Raw genomic sequence first — 20688 nt, forward strand, 5'->3', positions numbered from 1 at the left:
GCAAGAGTTGTGCTGAGATAACGCTTCGAAACGTGTCTTTAGTAGAAACGTTTGAATTTAAAATTGTGATCTATTATATTCCATAAAGATACTGAAAGCTAAAAATCATATCATTATTACATTTAAATGTAAGCAGGTTCCAATGGATAATTTTAACGTAGCAGACTAAAAAAAGTCTGGTTTCCCCGAACATCTAACAAAATAAATATTTTAAGAACACTGTAGTTATTTTATGTTAACTTGAAGAACTGACGCTGGTAAAATTAATTGGGATTACTTGTATCTTAAAAGCAATGCTTGTCTAGTTACACCACGTTATTTTTATTTTCAGCACCTTCTAAAGCTTGACAACCCTTACCAAATTTTTGGTCATATTTCCGGCGAAGAACAAGACCTCCTTTGCTGCTCTTTCACCCCGGCTACGACCCAGCAAACACCAGAGTTAAAGGTAAGGAAACTGATGCTATTTTTTTTTTTAGATTGGAGTTAGAGCTATGTGTGTGGTCACTGTACATGGTGGTTGGGGTAGGCACACATTCTGAACATTGTACCCTCAGTGGATGGAATTTACTAACAGCCTTAGCCCTGTGATTTGGGCAATAACGGTTGTTAACAGCACTATCTATCCCTTGCCTTGTTCAAGGCCCTCAAGCAGTGTCTGTTTCAGTGCCTTCAGCAACCACTATGGCACACAGAGGCAGCAGGCAGTAAGGCCGTATTTTTAGCAGTCATGTTGTGCAAAGGGGAGCTGTTGGAGATTTATTGCGATACTGCACAAGATATATGTATTTATACTGAAATTTGATATTATTGCACCGCACCTTATATGTTGTACTTTGATTATTGGCAGGTTTCTTTAATATATATTGGTAAGGCCAGCATCGGCATCATGAATACAGTACAAGAGCTGATTACAAGGTCATTCCAGGCACGGCCACTTCAAGAGAAAATTCATTTAAAGCAATTGGGACCTCATCGGCCTGACCTAAAACTACAGCAAACTTCCCAGGACAGAGGAAAAATGTCCACACGTACATTCTCAAACGCCTGGTACACAAAAGCTGATTGGCTTACAGGGTGCCCTTTAAGAAATTCTCTGTTCTGCTTCCCCTGCTTGCTGTTTGGTGGTGAGTTTTCTTGGACAAATCAAGGAGTAACAGACTTGAAGCATTTGTCTGAAAAAATAAAGAAGCATTCACGCCCAAGAAAGCATATGGAAAACCTGACTAGACTGGGAATGTTGGGGGAAGATGCTCCGATTGAGCAGCAGATAAGTGATGCATACCGCAAAGCAATACAGAAGCACAATGAAGCAGTTGATAGGAACAGACAGATTCTATCCAAAATAATTGATTGCATTCGTTTCTGTGGTGCTTTTGAACTGGCATTGCGAGGCCATGATGAATCGGAAGGTTCCCCAAATCCTGGAATATTCAAAGGTCTTGTTGATTTAATAGCAACCATAGACAAGGATATGGAAGCACATTTAGCAAGTGCTACAGTCTTTAAGGGCACCTCTAAAGCAATACAAAATTAACTTCTTGAGTGTATGCTCCAAATTATGAGAAGCCATATTGTGCAAGAATTGCAAAACACAGACTTTGTGGCTATTCAGGCTGATGACACCACTGATGTGGCCACTAAAACACAGTCCGTATTAGTGTTTCGATACATTGACAATGACAGACAAGTTGTGGAGAGGTTCTATGGTTTCACACATTTAAGACACTCTAGTGCAGAAACCATTACTGCAGCTATACTGCGTCAACTGAGCTTAATTTTTCCAGAGCTGCCTCAAAAAAGAAAACTTATTGCGCAAAGCTATGATGGTGCGTCCGTAATGAGTGGAAGCCTTAGTGGAGTTCAGAAGAGAATTTGAGATGTGTACCCTAATGCTCATTATGTGCACTGTTACGCTCACCAACTTAATCTTATTATGCAACAGGCAGTATCAAAGATCACCGAGACACGAATTTTCTTTCAGGATATAGGAGGCATGGCAGCATTCTTCTCGCGTTCCCCCAAAAGAACAGAAGCACTTCATGACATTGTAGACAAAAGCGTTCCAAGGGGATCCTCAACTCGTTGGAACTTTAACATCCATACAGTCAACCTAATCTATGAACATAGAGAGGACCTTCTGAAATGTTTTGAAGCCATAGAAGCCAATGATGAGTTTGATTACAAAAGTCAGATTGAAGCCCATGGCTTTGGTAGAACACTACAAGACAGAGAGTTTCAGTTCTTACTGTTTTTATTTCATCATATAATGGTAGCTGTCGACCTGTTATACAATCAGTTACAAGCATGAGAGATAGATACTGTCAAAGTGCAAGTATATACTACTATGTTTGTCCAAAGCATAAGCAAAGTGAGAGATGGGGTTGACAATTTAGACAGCAAACTGCCAGAGCAATCTACTTTCACAAACCGCAGGAAAAACATCACCACTATGGTCCGAATTGCAAAGGAGATCTGTGACATTGTAATTGTGCAGGCAAAAGAGCGTTTTTATTTCACAAAACATTTGGTGAGTGCCACATTACTGCAAAGTCAACAGTTTGCCAAATATGATGAATCCTTCCCGGAGCGTGCTCTGAATGAGGCTGTGGGAGCTTATCCTATGCTCAATAAAGAAGAGCTGAGAACTGAGTTGACTGTACTGTACGCAATGCCTGTGTACCGGAAGGCCACAAGTGCCTTGTCTTTGCTGGCTTTAATACATAAACTTAATATGGAAAAGTCACTTGGAGAGACAGTGGCTTTACTTAAAATTGTCATAACCACTCCTATGACAACATTCGAGGCAGAACGATGTTTTTCAGCCTTAAAGAGGATTAAGACATTCCTGAGAAACACCATGCTTGAGGAAAGACTCAATGCTTTGGCAATACTCTCTGTAGAGAGCAAGCTAGTTCAGAAAATCCCGGACTTTAACACTAAAGTTATTGAAAAGTTTGCTGCTCTTAAAGAGAGACGTGCTGATTTCATTTACAAAAAGTAAACAATGTTGAATGCTGCTACTTTGCAACCAGTTTAGTTTGTTAAATAAAAAACATCTGTGAGTGAGGTACTCAGAAATGCATTTTATCTCGAAGTCTGTTATGAAGCTCTGTGGTTATAAGCAGCTACCTATGTTATATGACATCTCTTTATTAATGTTCTAACTGCACTTTCACAATTGCTTTATTAACCTTCCTGCTTTCTCAAATGTGCTTGAAAATGCACCATTTCTCTTCTCTTTTTTCAAAATTTTCTTATAGGGGTTCGGGCTCGCTCGCTCGCAACAGTGAAGTATTCCAATCACTTTACGCCCACCACTTTAAAATGTCACCAGCCGCCCCTGAGTCTTGGCTGTGATGAACTTGGCTCTGGCTCTAGGGTTGGCAGTGTGAGTGGGGAGGGTACTACGGTAATCTTAATGTGCTCACAACTGAACTCGATTTTTGAAGAGAGCACTGTACCCACAACAAATCCAAAGATCTAAGCCTGGCACAGCAATAGCAGGGTCCTTAAGCAACTAGACCGCGGATCAACAAGAAATGTCTTTGCATACTGTTCTCTCCATTTTCAGTGTCTCACAGGAGTTTCATGCGTTAAATATTTTAATTTGCACTGTTTAACATAGGATAGATGGGCCTGCCACAGTGAAATTAGGTTTTTTAGGTGCTTGTCCATTTCAGGCCATGGTAACCATTTTCTACATAGTCCACTTTTGAAAACCTTGCCCACTCCATTGTGGGCTACAAGGCCTACTGAGGGGTGATTTAAAGGAGGACTCCACTACTCAAGTACTTGAAGACATACTGCCGGGGGTCACACTGGGTTTAAGTGAACTAGTTGGTTTGAAGTGCTCCACTAGGCTTTTCATGGGTTTTTTGTCCTGCTTATATACAGTGTTTGAGGTGAGTTGGTTCTATGGCTGTAAATTAATGTTTGATATCTTTACACCTATTGGATGGAGGCAGGGGGAGGGCCGCAAGAACTGTCTCATTGAACTGTTGTCTTCCTTGAGTGCTGGTTCTCAACCTCTTGCTGACTGCTCCATCCCCACATGTCTTTTTCCTATATAGATCTAATTGGCCTTTTGGCATTTAGCTGGTCCCCAGCTCGGGCCTGTGTGTGGTTGAATCAGGGTCTATTTTGATCATATAAGACTCCCAGGTCCATTCTGCCCACATCTGAAGTATGAGACCCTCATATAGGGCCCACCAGCTAGCACATAGGAATCTGTTAAGTTGACCATACTGTCCCAGTTGTTCTTTTTCTGTTATGGGCCCCAAACTGTTTGTCAAACAAGACACCTCCTCAGCGAGACGCAGCTCCCCCAGGCCCCCACTCCCTCGATGTGCCCGTCTTCTCTTACACCCACGTAGATACAACAAGAACAGGGAACTTCCCGAGCTAATAGGGACATATCACAATACCTGATGTTGGGGGCCACTTGCCATCTGTCAATCTTTCATATTATTGTATCTTTTGCTAGCTTTAATGTAACTAAGACATGCAAATACTGTTCAATAGATGTTCAATTTCATTATGATTCACAGTCATGCATCAAGTATCCTTTTGGTAAGGAACGTAGTTTGCGTGTCATTTCTATTTGCTTAAATATTTCCATGAAGTGACCAAAGTGCGTCATGTTTCTGTGGTGAATGGTTCATCATTGAAAGAGTATAAATGATCTGCCCACAGTCCATTCATCGGACTACCTCGCTTTGGGTCACTAACACCTGTGTGGTCTCCTTCAGCCATCTAACTAGCATCTTTGGCTGAAACTCTAAATGCTTATTGTACTTTGAAATTGTCTCTTTCTCTCTGCTCTGCATTGCCCTTATTCTAAAACATTATTGCAATTGCAAAGCAGTTTTTTCCTCCTGTTTTAACGTGTGCATTCCTAACATTGCAGCCAAGTGTATTTTGCATTTTGAAAGTATTTCTCTTGATCAAAATTGTGTTTTTCATAACTCATTTACAAATGTGTCTTTGAGTTTTTAATCTGCTGCATTCTCCTAAATGTTTCTCTTCTAAAGTTGTTTATGATGTATGAATTCCATTGAGAGTTATATAAAAAGTGCCTTCTGATATGGTGATTCTCTGTGAAGACAAAGTCATTCTATTTTGTATCTAATCACCTTTTTCTTGAAGCTGCGCCTTCCAATAAATTGTGTAATCCTTTTGGCTTGGTTTCTGTGTCTCACACGTTTGTTTCCTTCATTTTAGTATGGGCATCCCTGAGCCCCCCCGGCTCAAGTTAAGTGGCCCACAAACCCTCCCACCAACATGGTGATTGGACAGGATTGTTGTTCGTCTGTCCTGGGGGAAGGGGGACTGTTGTGGTAGTGTTTTGTTGTGTACTTGCTTTTTGCCGGGGTGTGGTACATATGAGGCTGTGGTGACGTTTTGTACAATGGTGCCCTCCTGGCTATGTGAGGTTCAGTTGCTGGACAGTTCCCTAGGCTTTCCCTCTCCCACCTTGCCCACTAGCCATGGTTACACAAATTAAGTTGCTTTCATGGAATGTACAGTACCTCTCTTTCCTCCCCTTTCCCAAGAGTTACAATGTGTTGTAACTCTTGGGAATGTCATGAGTGATGTCACTGACCATGTCATGAATGATGTAATATGTGACATCATCAGCAGTGCATTGCGGGCGCACGAGTTATAGTTTGCTGAACTAACTATAACGGGGAATTTCTATGGTTTTGTACGAGTGAAATGTCCAACTAACTATAACGCCCCTGAAACCTATGGTTTTTTCAGTGAATTTCTAAGGTTTTTTAAATGCTAATTTCTAACTATAACGTGCCTGAAACTTATGTTTTTTTTCAGTGAATATATATATAATTATTATACTATGCATACATGTGAAAATGTCTCGGTCCGCCTGTTTGCCTCGGTGACACAGAAAAAATGGGTGGAACTGACATCAGCATGCAGACGAGGTCCTCTTATGGCTCCGATGAAGACATGCGGTGTCGCGAGCGGAGCCGTGCTATTATGACGTCCTCGTCAACGTGGGAGAGCTAGGAAAGAATTTCCGTGGAATGTTGGTGTAGGAGATATTCACCTACGTGTTCAGGCTAGTCCTTTGGGAGCAACTGTTTATGTTGCCACTCCAGAAACCGAAACCAGTGATCCGAGTACAGAGGCCCTGCAGATGGCACACGAGGTGGGGTGCCCAGTCATGTGCACCGGCTGGGCAACAAAGTGACAAGCACCACAACCCACAAAAAAGGTAACGGGGGCACTGAATAACACAGGATCTTCTCTTTGTATCTGGCAGGAACAACAAAGTTAAAATGCCCTAGTACCAAAATGTAGAATTAGTGTTACAACGGTCTTCAAGAGGACCTGCGATGCCACTTCTGCCTCCCGTACCCTGGATGCAGCACATGGGTCATGCGGTACGGTCATACTGCGGTGGGACGCACACTCGTTGACCTCTCATGGCACTGCTCCACACTTCAGGGAGGACGCTTTCCATTGGCTATGTTTTCTGATGACGTGTCGCGCCGGCCCCGTCCACAAACAGAACTCCTTTAGATCCAAACAGACTCTTCCACTTTCTCACCGGAAGTGAAACCAGGCCACGCGGACACTTTCACAATACAACAGTTGCGAATGCACTTTTCGGTAAAAAAAACACATTCCTTCCTCCTAAGTAATCAAATACACATCTCACTGAAGAACAGGGGCCAGCTTTGATTGGTAAATGGCTGTTACAACGACTTTTTTACCTTGCGATACCATTACAACGCATGCATTACCACGCATGTGTTGTACATCACAAAGTCATTACTACACATTTTTTTAGAACGCATGGTCATTTACCACGCATGCCTTTACAACAAATTTTGTGGTAAAGGTATGTATGGTAAATGACCATGCGTTCTAAAAAACATGTAGACGATCCACGTTGTTGTAAGGAAACAGAGGCTGTTCCGTTTCCTCACAACGACGTGCACCGCCCCTCAGAGACGATGTGAAGCAGGAACCACGAGGAGAGAGGAACCACGAGGAGTGAGAGGTAAGGGGGATTGGGCATGGGGAGTTTTTTTCCCCCCCTAGGGTTTAGGGTAGTGCAGTGGTGTTTGGGTAGTGTAGGGGGTCGTGCTGGGTAGTGTTTTAGGGTTGTGCAGTAGTGTAGGGGGTCGTGCTGGGGGTAGTGTTTTAGGGTTTAGGGTAGTGCAGTGATGTATGGATAGTGTAGGGGGTCGTGCTGGGGTAGTGTTAGGGTAGTGCTGTGTTTGAGTAGTGTAGGGGGTCATGCTGGTGGTAATGTTTTAGGGTTTAGGGTAGTGCAGTGGTGTTTATGTAGTGTAGGGGGTCATGCTGGGGGTAGTGTTTTATGGTTTAGGGTAGTGCAGCGGTGTTTGGGTAGTGTAGGGGGTCGTGCTGAGAGTAGATTAAGGTTTTAGGGTAGTGCAGTGGTGTTTGTGTAGTGTAGGGGGTCGTGCTTTGGGTAGTGTTTTATGGTTTAGGGTAGTGCAGCGTTGTTTGGGTAGTGTAGGGGGTAGTGCTGGGGTAGTGTTTTAGGGTTTAGGGTAGTGCAGTGGTGTATGTGTAGTATAGGGGGTAGTGCTGGGGGTAGTGTTTTAGGGTTTAGGGTAGTGCAGTGGTGTTTTTGTAGTGTAGGGGGCAGTGTTTTAGTGTTCCTGGTTAGTGCAGTGGTGTTTGTGTACTGTAGGGGGTCGTGCTGGGTTATAGTGTTTTAGGGTTTCGGGTAGTGCAGTGGTGTTTGTGTAATGTAGGGGGTCGTGTTTTAGGGTTTAGGGTCGTGCAGTGGTGTTTGGGTAGTGAAGGGGGTCGTGCTGGGGGTAGTGTTTTAGGGTTTAGGGTAGTGCAGTTGTGTTTAGGTACTGAAGGGGGTCATGCTGGGGGTAGTGTTTTAGGGTTTAGGGTAGTGCAGTGGTGTTTGTGTAGTGTAGGTGGTCATGCTGGGGGTAGATTTAGTGCTTAGGGTAGTGCAGTGGTGTTTGTGTAGTGAAGGGGTCGTGCTCGGGGTAGTGTTTTAGGGTTTAGGGTAGTGCAGTGGTTTTTGTGTAGTGTAGGGGGTTGTGCTGGGGGTAGATTTAGGGTTTAGGGCAGTGCAGTGGTGTTTGGGTAGTGTAGGGAGTCGTGCTGGTGGTAGTGTTTTAGGGTTTAGGGTAGTGCAGTTATGTTTGGGTAGTGTAGGGTGTTGTGCTGGGGTAGTATTTTAGGGTTTAGGGTAGTGCAGTGGTGTTTGGGTAGTGTAGGGGGTTGTGCGGGGGGTAGTGTTTTAGGGTTTAGGGTAGTGCAGTGGTGTTTAGGTAGTGTAGGGAGTCGTGCTAGGGGTAGTGTTTTAGGGATTAGGGTAGTGCAGTGGTGTTTGGGTAGTGTAGGGGGTCGTGCTGGGGTAGTGTTGCAGGGTTTAGGGCAGTGGTGTTCGGGCAGTTTAGGGGGTCTTGCTGGGGGTGGTGTTTCAGGGTTTAGGGCAGTGCAGTGGCGTTCGGGCAGTGTAGGAGGTCGTGCTGGGGTGGTGTTTCAGGGTTTAGGGCAGTGCAGTTGCATTCGGGCAGTGTAGGGGGTGGTGCTGGGGGTAGTGTTTCAGGGTTTAGGGCAGTGCAGTGGTGTTCGGGCAGTGTAGGGGGTCGTGCTGGGGCTGGTGTTTCAGGGTTTATGGCAGTGCAGTGGTGTTCGGGCATTGTAGGGGGTCGTGCTGGGGTTAGTGTTTCAGGGTTTAGAGCAGTGGAGTGGTGTTCGGGCAGTGTAGGGAGTCGTGCTGGGGGTGGTGTTTCAGGGTATAGGTCAGTGCAGTGGTGTTCGGGCAGTGTAGGGGGTCGTGCAGGGGGTGGTGTTTCAGGGTTTAGGGCAGGGCAGTGGTGTTCGGGCAGTGTAGGGGGTCTTGTAGGGGTTGGTGTTTTAGGGTTTAGGGCAGTGCAGTGGTGTTCGGGCAGTTTAGGGGTCGTGCTAGTGGTGGTGTTTCAGGGTTTAGGGCAGTGCAGTGGTGTTTGGGCAGTGTAGGGGGTCGTGCTGGGGCTGGTGTTTCAGGGTTTAGGGCAGTGCAGTGGTGTTCGAGCAGTGTAGGGGGTCGTGCAGGGGATGGTGTTTCAAGGTTTAGGGCAGTGCAATGGTGTTCGGGCAGTGTAGGGGGTCTTGCAAGGGTTGGTGTTTCAGGGTATAGGGCAGTGCAGTGGTGTTCGGGTAGTGTAGGGAGTCGTGCTGGGGGTAGTGTTTTAAGGTTTAGGCCAGAGCAGTGGTGTTTGGGTAGTGTAGAGGGTCGTGCTGGGGATGGTGTTTCAGGGTTTAGGGCAGTGCAGAGGTATTCGGGCAGTGTAGATGTCGTGCTGAGGGTGGTGTTTCAGGGTTTAGGGCAGTGCAGTGGTGTCCGGGCAGTGTAGAGGGTCATGCTGGGGGTGGTGTTTCAGGGTTTAGGGCAGTGCAGTGGCATTTAGGCAGTGTAGGGGTCATGCTGGGGGCGGTGTTTCAGGGTTTAGGGCAGTGCAGTGGTCTTCGGGCCATGTAGGGGGTCGTGCAGGGGGTGGTGTTTCAGGATTTAGGGCAGTGGTGTTCGGGCAGTGTAGATGGTCGTGCAGGGGGGTAGTGTTTCAGGGATTAGGGCAATTCAGGGGTGTGGTCGTTCAGGGGGTGGTGTTTTAGGGTTTAGGGTAGTGCAGTGGTGTTTGGGTAGTGTAGGGGGTCGTGCTGGGGGTGGTGTTTCATGGTTTAGGGCAGTGCAGTGGTATTCAAACAGTGTAGGGGTCGTGCTGGGGGTAGTGTTTCAGGGTTTAGGGCAGTGCAGTGGTGTTCGGGCAGTGTAGGGGGTCTTGCTTGGGGTGGTGTTTCAGGGTTTAGGGCAGTGCAGTGGCGTTCGGGCCGTGTTGGGGGTCTTTGCTGGGGGTTGTGTTTCAGGGTTTAGGGTAGTGCAGTGGCGTTCGTACTGTGTAGGGGGTTGTGCTGGGGAGTGTTTCAGGGTTTAGGGCAGTGCAGTAGTGTTCAGGCAGTGTAGGGGGTCGTGCTGGGGGTGGTGTTTCAAGGTTTAGGGCAGTGCAGTGGTGTTCGGGCAGTGTAGGGGGTCGTGTTAGGGCTAGTGTTTCAGTGTTTAGGGCAGTGCAGTGGAGTTCGGGCGGTGTAGGGGGTCATGCTGAGGCTAGTGTTTCAGTGTTTAGGGCAGTGCAGTGGTGTTCGGTCAGTGTAGGGGTTGTGCTGGGGCTAGTGTTTTAGCGTTTAGGACAGAGCAGTGGTGTTCGGGCAGTGTAGAGGGTCTTACTGGGGGTGGTGTTTTAGGGTTTAGGGCAGAGCAGTGTTGTTCGGGCAGAGTAGGGGGTCGTGCTGGGGGTGGTGTTTCAGGGTTTAGGGCAGTGGTGTTCAGACAGTGTAGGGGGTCTTGCTGGGGCTGGTGTTTCAGGGTTTAGGATAGTGCAGTGGTGTTCAGGCAGTGTAGGGGGTCGTGCTGGGGCCCGTGTTACAGGGTTTAGGGCAGTGCAGTGGTGTTCGGGCAGTGTAGGGGATTGTGCTGGGGTGGTGGTGTTTTAGGGTTTAGGGCAGTGCATTGGTGTTCAGGCCGTGTAGGGGGTCATGCAGGGGGTGGTGTTTCAGGGTTTAGGGCAGTGCAATGGTGTTCGGGTAGTGTAGGGGGTCGTGCTGGGGGTGGTGTTTCAGGGTTTAGGGAAGTGCAGTGGTGTTCGGGCAGTGTAGGGGGTTGTGCTGGGGGTGGTGTTTCAGGGTTTAGGGCAATGCAGTGGTGTTCGGGCAGTATAGGGGGTCCTGCCGGGGTGGTGTTTCAGGGTTTAGGGCAGTGCAATTGTGCTCGGGCAGTGTAGGGGGTCGTGCTGGGTGTAGTGTTTTAGGGTTTAGGGCAGTGCAGTGGTGTTCGTGTAGTGTAGGGGTCATGCTGGGGTAGTGTTTTAGGGTTTAGGGCAGTGCAGTGGTGTTCGGGCAGTGTAGGGGGTCTTACTGGGGGTGGTGTTTTAGGGTTTAGGGCAGAGCAGTGGTGTTAGGGTAGTGTAGGGGGTCGTGCTGGGGGTGGTGTTTCAGGGTTTAGGGAAGTGCAGTGGCGTTCGGGCAGTGTAGGGGGTTGTGCTGGGGGTGGTGTTTCAGGGTTTAGGGCAGTGCAGTGGTGTTCGGGCAGTATAGGGGGTCCTGCCGGGGTGGTGTTTCAGGGTTTAGGGCAGTGCAATTGTGTTCGGGCAGTGTAGGGGGTCGTGCTGGGTGTAGTGTTTTAGGGTTTAGGGCAGTGTAGTGGTGTTCGTGCAGTGTAGGGGTCATGCTGGGGTAGTGTTTTAGGGTTAAGGGCAGTGCAGCGGTGTTCGTGCAGTGTAGGGGGTCGTGCTGGGGCTAGTGTTTTAGCATTTGGGGCAGAGCAGTGGTGTTCGGGCAGTGTAGGGGGTTGTGCTGGGGGTGGTGTTTCAGGGTTTAGGGCAGTGCAGTGGTGTTCGGGCAGTATAGGGGGTCCTGCCGGGGTGGTGTTTCAGGGTTTAGGGCAGTGCAATTGTGTTCGGGCAGTGTAGGGGGTCGTGCTGGGTGTAGTGTTTTAGGGTTTAGGGCAGTGTAGTGGTGTTCGTGCAGTGTAGGGGTCATGCTGGGGTAGTGTTTTAGGGTTTAGGGCAGTGCAGCGGTGTTCGTGCAGTGTAGGGGGTAGTGCTGGGGCTAGTGTTTTAGCGTTTAGGGCAGAGCAGTGGTGTTCGGGCAGTGTAGGGGGTCGTGCAGGTGGTGGTGTTTCAGGGTTTAGGGCAGCGCAGTGGTGTCGGGCAGTGTAGGGGGTCTTGCTGGGGCTGGTGTTTCAGGGTTTAGGATAGTGCAGTGGTGTTCAGGCAGTGTAGGGGGTTGTGCTGGGGCTCGTGTTTCAGGGTTTAGGGCAGTGCAGTGGTGTTCGGGCAGTGTAGGGGGTCATGAAGGGGGGTTGTGTTTCAGGGTTTAGGGCAGTGCAATGGTGTTTGGGCAGAGTAGGGGTTTGTGCTGGGGGTGGTGTTTCAGGGTTTAGGGTAGTGGTGTTCGGGCAGTATATGGGGTCGTGCTGGGAGGTGGTGTTTTTGGGTTTAGGGCAGTGCATTGGTGTTCAGGCCGTGTAGGGGGTCATGCAGGGGGGTGGTGTTTCAGGGTTTAGGGCAGTGCAATGGTGTTCGGGTAGTGTAGGGGGTCGTGCTGGGGGTAGTGTTTTAAGGTTTAGGGCAGAGCAGTGGTGTTTGGGTAGTGTAGAGGGTCGTGCTGGGGCTGGTGTTTCAGGGTTTAGGGCAGTGCAGGTGTTCGGGCAGTTTAGGGGGTCGTGCTAGGGGGTGGTGTTTTAGGGTTTAGGGCAGTGCAGTGGTGTTCGGGCAGTGTAGGGGGTCGTGCTGGGGATGGTGTTTCAGGGTTTAGGGCAGTGCAGTGGTGTTCGGGCAGTGTAGATGTCGTGCTGAGGGTGGTGTTTCAGGGTTTAGGGCAGTGCAGTGGTGTCCGGGCAGTGTAGAGGGTCATGCTGGGGGTGGTGTTTCAGGGTTTAGGGCAGTGCAGTGGCGTTCGGGCCATGTTGGGGGTCTTTGCTGGGGGTTGTGTTTCAGGGTTTAGGTAGGGCAGTGGCGTTCGTACTGTGTAGGGGGTTGTGCTGGGGGTGTTTCAGGGTTTAGGGCAGTGCAGTAGTGTTAGGGCCGTGTAGGGGGTCATGCAGGGGGGTGGTGTTTCAGGGTTTAGTTGCAGTGCAATGGTGTTCGGGTAGTGTAGGGGGTCGTGCTGGGGCTAGTGTTTTAGCGTTTAGGGCAGAGCAGTGGTGTTCGGGCAGTGTAGGGGGTCTTACTGGGGGTGGTGTTTTAGGGTTTAGGGCAGAGCAGTGGTGTTCGGGCAGAGTAGGGGGTCGTGCTGGGGTTGGTGTGTCAGGGTTTAGGGCAGTGCAGTGGTGTTTGTGTAGTGTAGGGGGTCGTGCTGTGGGTAGTGTTTTATGGTTTAGGGTAGTGCAGTAGTGTTTGGGTAGTGTAGGGGGTAGTGCTGGGGTAGTGTTCTAGGGTTTAGGGTAGTGCAGTGGTGTATGTGTAGTATAGGGGGTAGTGCTGGGTGTGGTGTTTCAGGGTTTAGGGCAGTGCAGCGGTGTTCGTGCAGTGTAGGGGGTCGTGCTGGGGCTAGTGTTTTAGCGTTTAGGGCAGAGCAGTGGTGTTCGGGCAGTGTAGGGGGTCTTACTGGGGGTGGTGTTTTAGGGTTTAGGGCAGAGCAGTGATGTTCGGGCAGAGTAGGGGGTCTTGCTGGGGGTGGTGTTTCAGGGTTTAGGGCAGTGCAGTGATGTTTGTGTAGTGTAGGGGGTCGTGCGGTGGGTAGTGTTTTATGGTTTAGGGTAGTGCAGCGGTGTTTGGGTAGTGCTGGGGTAGTGTTTTAGGGTTTAGGGTAGTGCAGTGGTGTATGTGTAGGATAGGGGGTAGTGTTGGGGTAGTGTTTTAGGGTTTAGGGTAGTGCAGTGGTGTTTTTGTAGTGTAGGGGGCAGTGTTTTAGCGTTCTTGGTTAGTGCAGTGGTGTTTGTGTACTGTAGGAAGTCGTGCTGGGTTATAGTGTTTTAGGGTTTCGGGTAGTGCAGTGGTGTTTGTGTAATGTAGGGGGTCGTGTTTTAGGGTTTAGGGTCGTGCAGTGGTGTTTGGGTAGTGAAGGGGGTCGTGCTGGGGGTAGTGTTTTAGGGTTTAGGGTAGTGCAGTTGTGTTTAGGTACTGAAGGGGGTCGTGCTGGGGGTAGTGTTTTAGGGTTTAGGGTAGTGCAGTGGTGTTTGTGTAGTGTAGGTGGTCATGCTGGGGGTAGATTTAGTGCTTAGGGTAGTGCAGTGGTGTTTGTGTAGTGAAGGGGTCGTGCTCAGGGTAGTGTTTTAGGGTTTAGGGTAGTGCAGTGGTTATTGTGTAGTGTAGGGTGTTGTGCTGGGGTAGTATTTTAGGGTTTAGGGTAGTGCAGTGGTGTTTGGGTAGTGTAGGGGGTTGTGCGGGGGGTAGTGTTTTAGGGTTTAGGGTAGTGCAGTGGTATTTAGGTAGTGTAGGGGGTCGTGCTAGGGGTAGTGTTTTAGGGATTAGGGTAGTGCAGTGGTGTTTGGGTAGTGTAGGGGGTCGTGCAGGGGTAGTGTTTCAGGGTTTAGGGCAGTGGTGTTCGGGCAGTTTAGGGGGTCTTGCTGGGGGTGGTTCAGGGTTTAGGGCAGTGCAGTGGCGTTCGGGCAGTGTAGGAGGTCGTGCTGGGGTGGTGTTTCAGGGTTTAGGGCAGTGCAGTTGCATTCGGGCAGTGTAGGGGGTGGTGCTGGGGGTAGTGTTTCAGGGTTTAGGGCAGTGCAGTGGTGTTCGGGCAGTGTAGGGGGTCGTGCTGGGGCTGGTGTTTCAGGGTTTATGACAGTGCAGTGGTGTTCGGGCATTGTAGGGGGTCGTGCTGGGGTTAGTGTTTCAGGGTTTAGAGCAGTGGAGTGGTGTTCGGCCAGTGTAGGGGTCGTGCTCTGATTAGTGTTTCAGGGTTTAGGGCAGAGAAGTGGTGTTCGGGCAGTATAGGGGGTCGTACTGGGGGTGGTGTTTCAGGGTTTAGGGCAGTGCAGTGGTGTTCGGGCAGTGTAGGGAGTCGTGCTGGGGGTGGTGTTTCAGGGTATAGGGCAGTGCAGTGGTGTTCGGGCAGTGTAGGGGGTCGTGCAGGGGGTGGTGTTTCAGGGTTTAGGGCAGGGCAGTGGTGTTCGGGCAGTGTAGGGGGTCTTGTAGGGGTTGGTGTTTCAGGGTTTAGGGCAGTGGTGTTCGGGCAGTGTAGGGGGTCTTGTAGGGGTTGGTGCTTCAGGGATTAGGGCAGTGGTGTTCGGGCAGTGTAGGGGTTCTTGCTGGGGGTAGTGTTTTAAGGTTTAGGGCAGAGCGGTGGTGTTTGGGAAGTGTAGGGGGTCGTGCTGGGGCTGGTGTTTCAGGGTTTAGGGCTGTGCAGTGGTGTTCGGGCAGTTTAGGGGTCGTGCTAGTGGTGGTGTTTCAGGGTTTAGGGCAGTGCAGTGGTGTTTGGGCAGTGTAGGGGGTCGTGCTGGGGGTGGTGTTTCAGGGTTTAGGGCAGTGCATTGGTGTTCGAGCAGTGTAGGGGGTCGTGCAGGGGATGATGTTTCAAGGTTTAGGGCAGTGCAATGGTGTTCGGGCAGTGTAGGGGGTCTTGCAAGGGTTGGTGTTTCAGGGTATAGGGCAGTGCAGTGGTGTTCGGGTAGTGTAGGGGGTCGTGCTGGGTGTAGTGTTTTAGGGTTTAGGGCAGTGCAGTGGTGTTCGTGTAGTGTAGGGGTCATGCTGGGGTAGTGTTTTAGGGTTTAGGGCAGTGCAGTGGTGTTCGGGCAGTGTAGGGGGTCTTACTGGGGGTGGTGTTTTAGGGTTTAGGGCAGAGCAGTGGTGTTAGGGTAGTGTAGGGGGTCGTGCTGGGGGTGGTGTTTCAGGGTTTAGGGAAGTGCAGTGGCGTTCGGGCAGTGTAGGGGGTTGTGCTGGGGGTGGTGTTTCAGGGTTTAGGGCAGTGCAGTGGTGTTCGGGCAGTATAGGGGGTCCTGCCGGGGTGGTGTTTCAGGGTTTAGGGCAGTGCAATTGTGTTCGGGCAGTGTAGGGGGTCGTGCTGGGTGTAGTGTTTTAGGGTTTAGGGCAGTGTAGTGGTGTTCGTGCAGTGTAGGGGTCATGCTGGGGTAGTGTTTTAGGGTTAAGGGCAGTGCAGCGGTGTTCGTGCAGTGTAGGGGGTCGTGCTGGGGCTAGTGTTTTAGCATTTGGGGCAGAGCAGTGGTGTTCGGGCAGTGTAGGGGGTTGTGCTGGGGGTGGTGTTTCAGGGTTTAGGGCAGTGCAGTGGTGTTCGGGCAGTATAGGGGGTCCTGCCGGGGTGGTGTTTCAGGGTTTAGGGCAGTGCAATTGTGTTCGGGCAGTGTAGGGGGTCGTGCTGGGTGTAGTGTTTTAGGGTTTAGGGCAGTGTAGTGGTGTTCGTGCAGTGTAGGGGTCATGCTGGGGTAGTGTTTTAGGGTTTAGGGCAGTGCAGCGGTGTTCGTGCAGTGTAGGGGGTAGTGCTGGGGCTAGTGTTTTAGCGTTTAGGGCAGAGCAGTGGTGTTCGGGCAGTGTAGGGGGTCGTGCAGGTGGTGGTGTTTCAGGGTTTAGGGCAGCGCAGTGGTGTCGGGCAGTGTAGGGGGTCTTGCTGGGGCTGGTGTTTCAGGGTTTAGGATAGTGCAGTGGTGTTCAGGCAGTGTAGGGGGTTGTGCTGGGGCTCGTGTTTCAGGGTTTAGGGCAGTGCAGTGGTGTTCGGGCAGTGTAGGGGGTCATGAAGGGGGGTTGTGTTTCAGGGTTTAGGGCAGTGCAATGGTGTTTGGGCAGAGTAGGGGTTTGTGCTGGGGGTGGTGTTTCAGGGTTTAGGGTAGTGGTGTTCGGGCAGTATATGGGGTCGTGCTGGGAGGTGGTGTTTTTGGGTTTAGGGCAGTGCATTGGTGTTCAGGCCGTGTAGGGGGTCATGCAGGGGGGTGGTGTTTCAGGGTTTAGGGCAGTGCAATGGTGTTCGGGTAGTGTAGGGGGTCGTGCTGGGGGTAGTGTTTTAAGGTTTAGGGCAGAGCAGTGGTGTTTGGGTAGTGTAGAGGGTCGTGCTGGGGCTGGTGTTTCAGGGTTTAGGGCAGTGCAGGTGTTCGGGCAGTTTAGGGGGTCGTGCTAGGGGGTGGTGTTTTAGGGTTTAGGGCAGTGCAGTGGTGTTCGGGCAGTGTAGGGGGTCGTGCTGGGGATGGTGTTTCAGGGTTTAGGGCAGTGCAGTGGTGTTCGGGCAGTGTAGATGTCGTGCTGAGGGTGGTGTTTCAGGGTTTAGGGCAGTGCAGTGGTGTCCGGGCAGTGTAGAGGGTCATGCTGGGGGTGGTGTTTCAGGGTTTAGGGCAGTGCAGTGGCGTTCGGGCCATGTTGGGGGTCTTTGCTGGGGGTTGTGTTTCAGGGTTTAGGGTAGGGCAGTGGCGTTCGTACTGTGTAGGGGGTTGTGCTGGGGGTGTTTCAGGGTTTAGGGCAGTGCAGTAGTGTTAGGGCCGTGTAGGGGGTCATGCAGGGGGGTGGTGTTTCAGGGTTTAGTTGCAGTGCAATGGTGTTCGGGTAGTGTAGGGGGTCGTGCTGGGGCTAGTGTTTTAGCGTTTAGGGCAGAGCAGTGGTGTTCGGGCAGTGTAGGGGGTCTTACTGGGGGTGGTGTTTTAGGGTTTAGGGCAGAGCAGTGGTGTTCGGGCAGAGTAGGGGGTCGTGCTGGGGTTGGTGTGTCAGGGTTTAGGGCAGTGCAGTGGTGTTTGTGTAGTGTAGGGGGTCGTGCTGTGGGTAGTGTTTTATGGTTTAGGGTAGTGCAGTAGTGTTTGGGTAGTGTAGGGGGTAGTGCTGGGGTAGTGTTCTAGGGTTTAGGGTAGTGCAGTGGTGTATGTGTAGTATAGGGGGTAGTGCTGGGTGTGGTGTTTCAGGGTTTAGGGCAGTGCAGCGGTGTTCGTGCAGTGTAGGGGGTCGTGCTGGGGCTAGTGTTTTAGCGTTTAGGGCAGAGCAGTGGTGTTCGGGCAGTGTAGGGGGTCTTACTGGGGGTGGTGTTTTAGGGTTTAGGGCAGAGCAGTGATGTTCGGGCAGAGTAGGGGGTCTTGCTGGGGGTGGTGTTTCAGGGTTTAGGGCAGTGCAGTGATGTTTGTGTAGTGTAGGGGGTCGTGCGGTGGGTAGTGTTTTATGGTTTAGGGTAGTGCAGCGGTGTTTGGGTAGTGCTGGGGTAGTGTTTTAGGGTTTAGGGTAGTGCAGTGGTGTATGTGTAGGATAGGGGGTAGTGTTGGGGTAGTGTTTTAGGGTTTAGGGTAGTGCAGTGGTGTTTTTGTAGTGTAGGGGGCAGTGTTTTAGCGTTCTTGGTTAGTGCAGTGGTGTTTGTGTACTGTAGGAAGTCGTGCTGGGTTATAGTGTTTTAGGGTTTCGGGTAGTGCAGTGGTGTTTGTGTAATGTAGGGGGTCGTGTTTTAGGGTTTAGGGTCGTGCAGTGGTGTTTGGGTAGTGAAGGGGGTCGTGCTGGGGGTAGTGTTTTAGGGTTTAGGGTAGTGCAGTTGTGTTTAGGTACTGAAGGGGGTCGTGCTGGGGGTAGTGTTTTAGGGTTTAGGGTAGTGCAGTGGTGTTTGTGTAGTGTAGGTGGTCATGCTGGGGGTAGATTTAGTGCTTAGGGTAGTGCAGTGGTGTTTGTGTAGTGAAGGGGTCGTGCTCAGGGTAGTGTTTTAGGGTTTAGGGTAGTGCAGTGGTTATTGTGTAGTGTAGGGTGTTGTGCTGGGGTAGTATTTTAGGGTTTAGGGTAGTGCAGTGGTGTTTGGGTAGTGTAGGGGGTTGTGCGGGGGGTAGTGTTTTAGGGTTTAGGGTAGTGCAGTGGTATTTAGGTAGTGTAGGGGGTCGTGCTAGGGGTAGTGTTTTAGGGATTAGGGTAGTGCAGTGGTGTTTGGGTAGTGTAGGGGGTCGTGCAGGGGTAGTGTTTCAGGGTTTAGGGCAGTGGTGTTCGGGCAGTTTAGGGGGTCTTGCTGGGGGTGGTTCAGGGTTTAGGGCAGTGCAGTGGCGTTCGGGCAGTGTAGGAGGTCGTGCTGGGGTGGTGTTTCAGGGTTTAGGGCAGTGCAGTTGCATTCGGGCAGTGTAGGGGGTGGTGCTGGGGGTAGTGTTTCAGGGTTTAGGGCAGTGCAGTGGTGTTCGGGCAGTGTAGGGGGTCGTGCTGGGGCTGGTGTTTCAGGGTTTATGACAGTGCAGTGGTGTTCGGGCATTGTAGGGGGTCGTGCTGGGGTTAGTGTTTCAGGGTTTAGAGCAGTGGAGTGGTGTTCGGCCAGTGTAGGGGTCGTGCTCTGATTAGTGTTTCAGGGTTTAGGGCAGAGAAGTGGTGTTCGGGCAGTATAGGGGGTCGTACTGGGGGTGGTGTTTCAGGGTTTAGGGCAGTGCAGTGGTGTTCGGGCAGTGTAGGGAGTCGTGCTGGGGGTGGTGTTTCAGGGTATAGGGCAGTGCAGTGGTGTTCGGGCAGTGTAGGGGGTCGTGCAGGGGGTGGTGTTTCAGGGTTTAGGGCAGGGCAGTGGTGTTCGGGCAGTGTAGGGGGTCTTGTAGGGGTTGGTGTTTCAGGGTTTAGGGCAGTGGTGTTCGGGCAGTGTAGGGGGTCTTGTAGGGGTTGGTGTTTCAGGGATTAGGGCAGTGGTGTTCGGGCAGTGTAGGGGTTCTTGCTGGGGGTAGTGTTTTAAGGTTTAGGGCAGAGCGGTGGTGTTTGGGAAGTGTAGGGGGTCGTGCTGGGGCTGGTGTTTCAGGGTTTAGGGCTGTGCAGTGGTGTTCGGGCAGTTTAGGGGTCGTGCTAGTGGTGGTGTTTCAGGGTTTAGGGCAGTGCAGTGGTGTTTGGGCAGTGTAGGGGGTCGTGCTGGGGGTGGTGTTTCAGGGTTTAGGGCAGTGCATTGGTGTTCGAGCAGTGTAGGGGGTCGTGCAGGGGATGATGTTTCAAGGTTTAGGGCAGTGCAATGGTGTTCGGGCAGTGTAGGGGGTCTTGCAAGGGTTGGTGTTTCAGGGTATAGGGCAGTGCAGTGGTGTTCGGGTAGTGTAGGGAGTCGTGCTGGGGGTAGTGTTTTAAGGTTTAGGCCAGAGCAGTGGTGTTTGGGTAGTGTAGAGGGTCGTGCTGGGGCTGGGGCTGGTGTTTCAGGGTTTAGGGCAGTGCAGGTGTTCGGGCAGTTTAGGGGTCGGCTAGTGGTTGTGTTTCAGGGTTTAGGGCAGTGCAGTGGTGTTCGAGCAGTGTATGTGGACGTGCTGGGGATGATGTTTCAAGGTTTAGGGCAGTGCAGTGGTGTTCGGGCAGTGTAGGGGGTCTTGCAAGGGTTGCTTGTTCAGGGTATAGGGCAGTGCAGTGGTGTTCGGGTAGTGTAGGGGGTCTTGCTGGGGGTAGTGTTTTAAGGTTTAGGGCAGAGCAGTGGTGTTTGGGTAGTGTAAAGGGTTGTGCTGGGGCTGGTGTTTCAGGGTTTAGGGCAGTGCAGGTGTTCGGGCAGTTTAGGGGGTCGTGCTAGGGGGTGGTGTTTTAGGGTTTAGGGCAGTGCAGTGGTGTTCGGGCAGTGTAGGGGGTCGTGCTGGGGATGGTGTTTCAGGGTTTAGGGCAGTGCAGGGGTGTTCGGGCAGTGTAGATGTCGTGCTGAGGGTGGTGTTTCAGGGTCTAGGGCAGTGCAGTGGTGTCCGGGCAGTGTAGAGGGTCATGCTGGGGGTGGTGTTTCAGGGTTTAGGGCAGTGCAGTGGCATTTAGGCAGTGTAGGGGTCATGCTGCGGGTGGTGTTTCAGGGTTTAGGGCAGTGCAGTGGTCTTCGGGCCGTGTAGGGGGTCGTGCAGGGGGTGGTGTTTCAGGATTTAGGGCAATTCAGGGTTGTGGTCGTGCACGGGGTGGTGTTTTAGGGTTTAGGGTAGTGCAGTGGTGTTTGGGTAGTGTAGGGGGTCGTGCTGGGGGTGGTGTTTCATGGTTTAGGGCAGTGCAGTGGTGTTCAAGCAGTGTAGGGGTCGTGCTGGGGTTAGTGTTTCAGGGTTTAGGGCAGTGCAGTGGTGTTCGGGCAGTGTAGGGGGCTTGCTTGGGGTGGTGTTTCAGGGTTTAGGGCAGTGCAGTGGCGTTTGGGCGTCTTTGCTGGGGGTTGTGTTTCAGGGTTTAGGGCAGTGCAGTGGTGTTCGAGCAGTGTAGGGGGTCGTGCAGGGGATGGTGTTTCAAGGTTTAGGGCAGTGCAATGGTGTTCGGGCAGTGTAGGGGGTCTTGCAAGGGTTGGTGTTTCAGGGTATAGGGCAGTGCAGTGGTGTTTGGGTAATGTGGG

General features: G+C 51.1%; 1 long non-coding RNA gene across 1 annotated transcript in view; it reads left to right on the forward strand.

Annotated features, from left to right (window-relative positions):
* The first annotated feature begins 328 nt into the window (after window positions 1-328).
* The window catches only part of LOC146812137 (uncharacterized), a 130592-nt gene continuing 110232 nt past the window's right edge, over window positions 329-20688 (forward strand). The window contains exon 1 of the long non-coding RNA XR_014965874.1: window positions 329-448. This is a non-coding gene — a long non-coding RNA (uncharacterized LOC146812137). The remainder of the gene's footprint in view (window positions 449-20688) is intronic.

Source organism: Triturus cristatus, chromosome 7 (genome assembly GCF_964204655.1).
Source record: "Triturus cristatus chromosome 7, aTriCri1.1, whole genome shotgun sequence".
NCBI classification, from domain to species: Eukaryota; Metazoa; Chordata; class Amphibia; order Caudata; family Salamandridae; genus Triturus; species Triturus cristatus.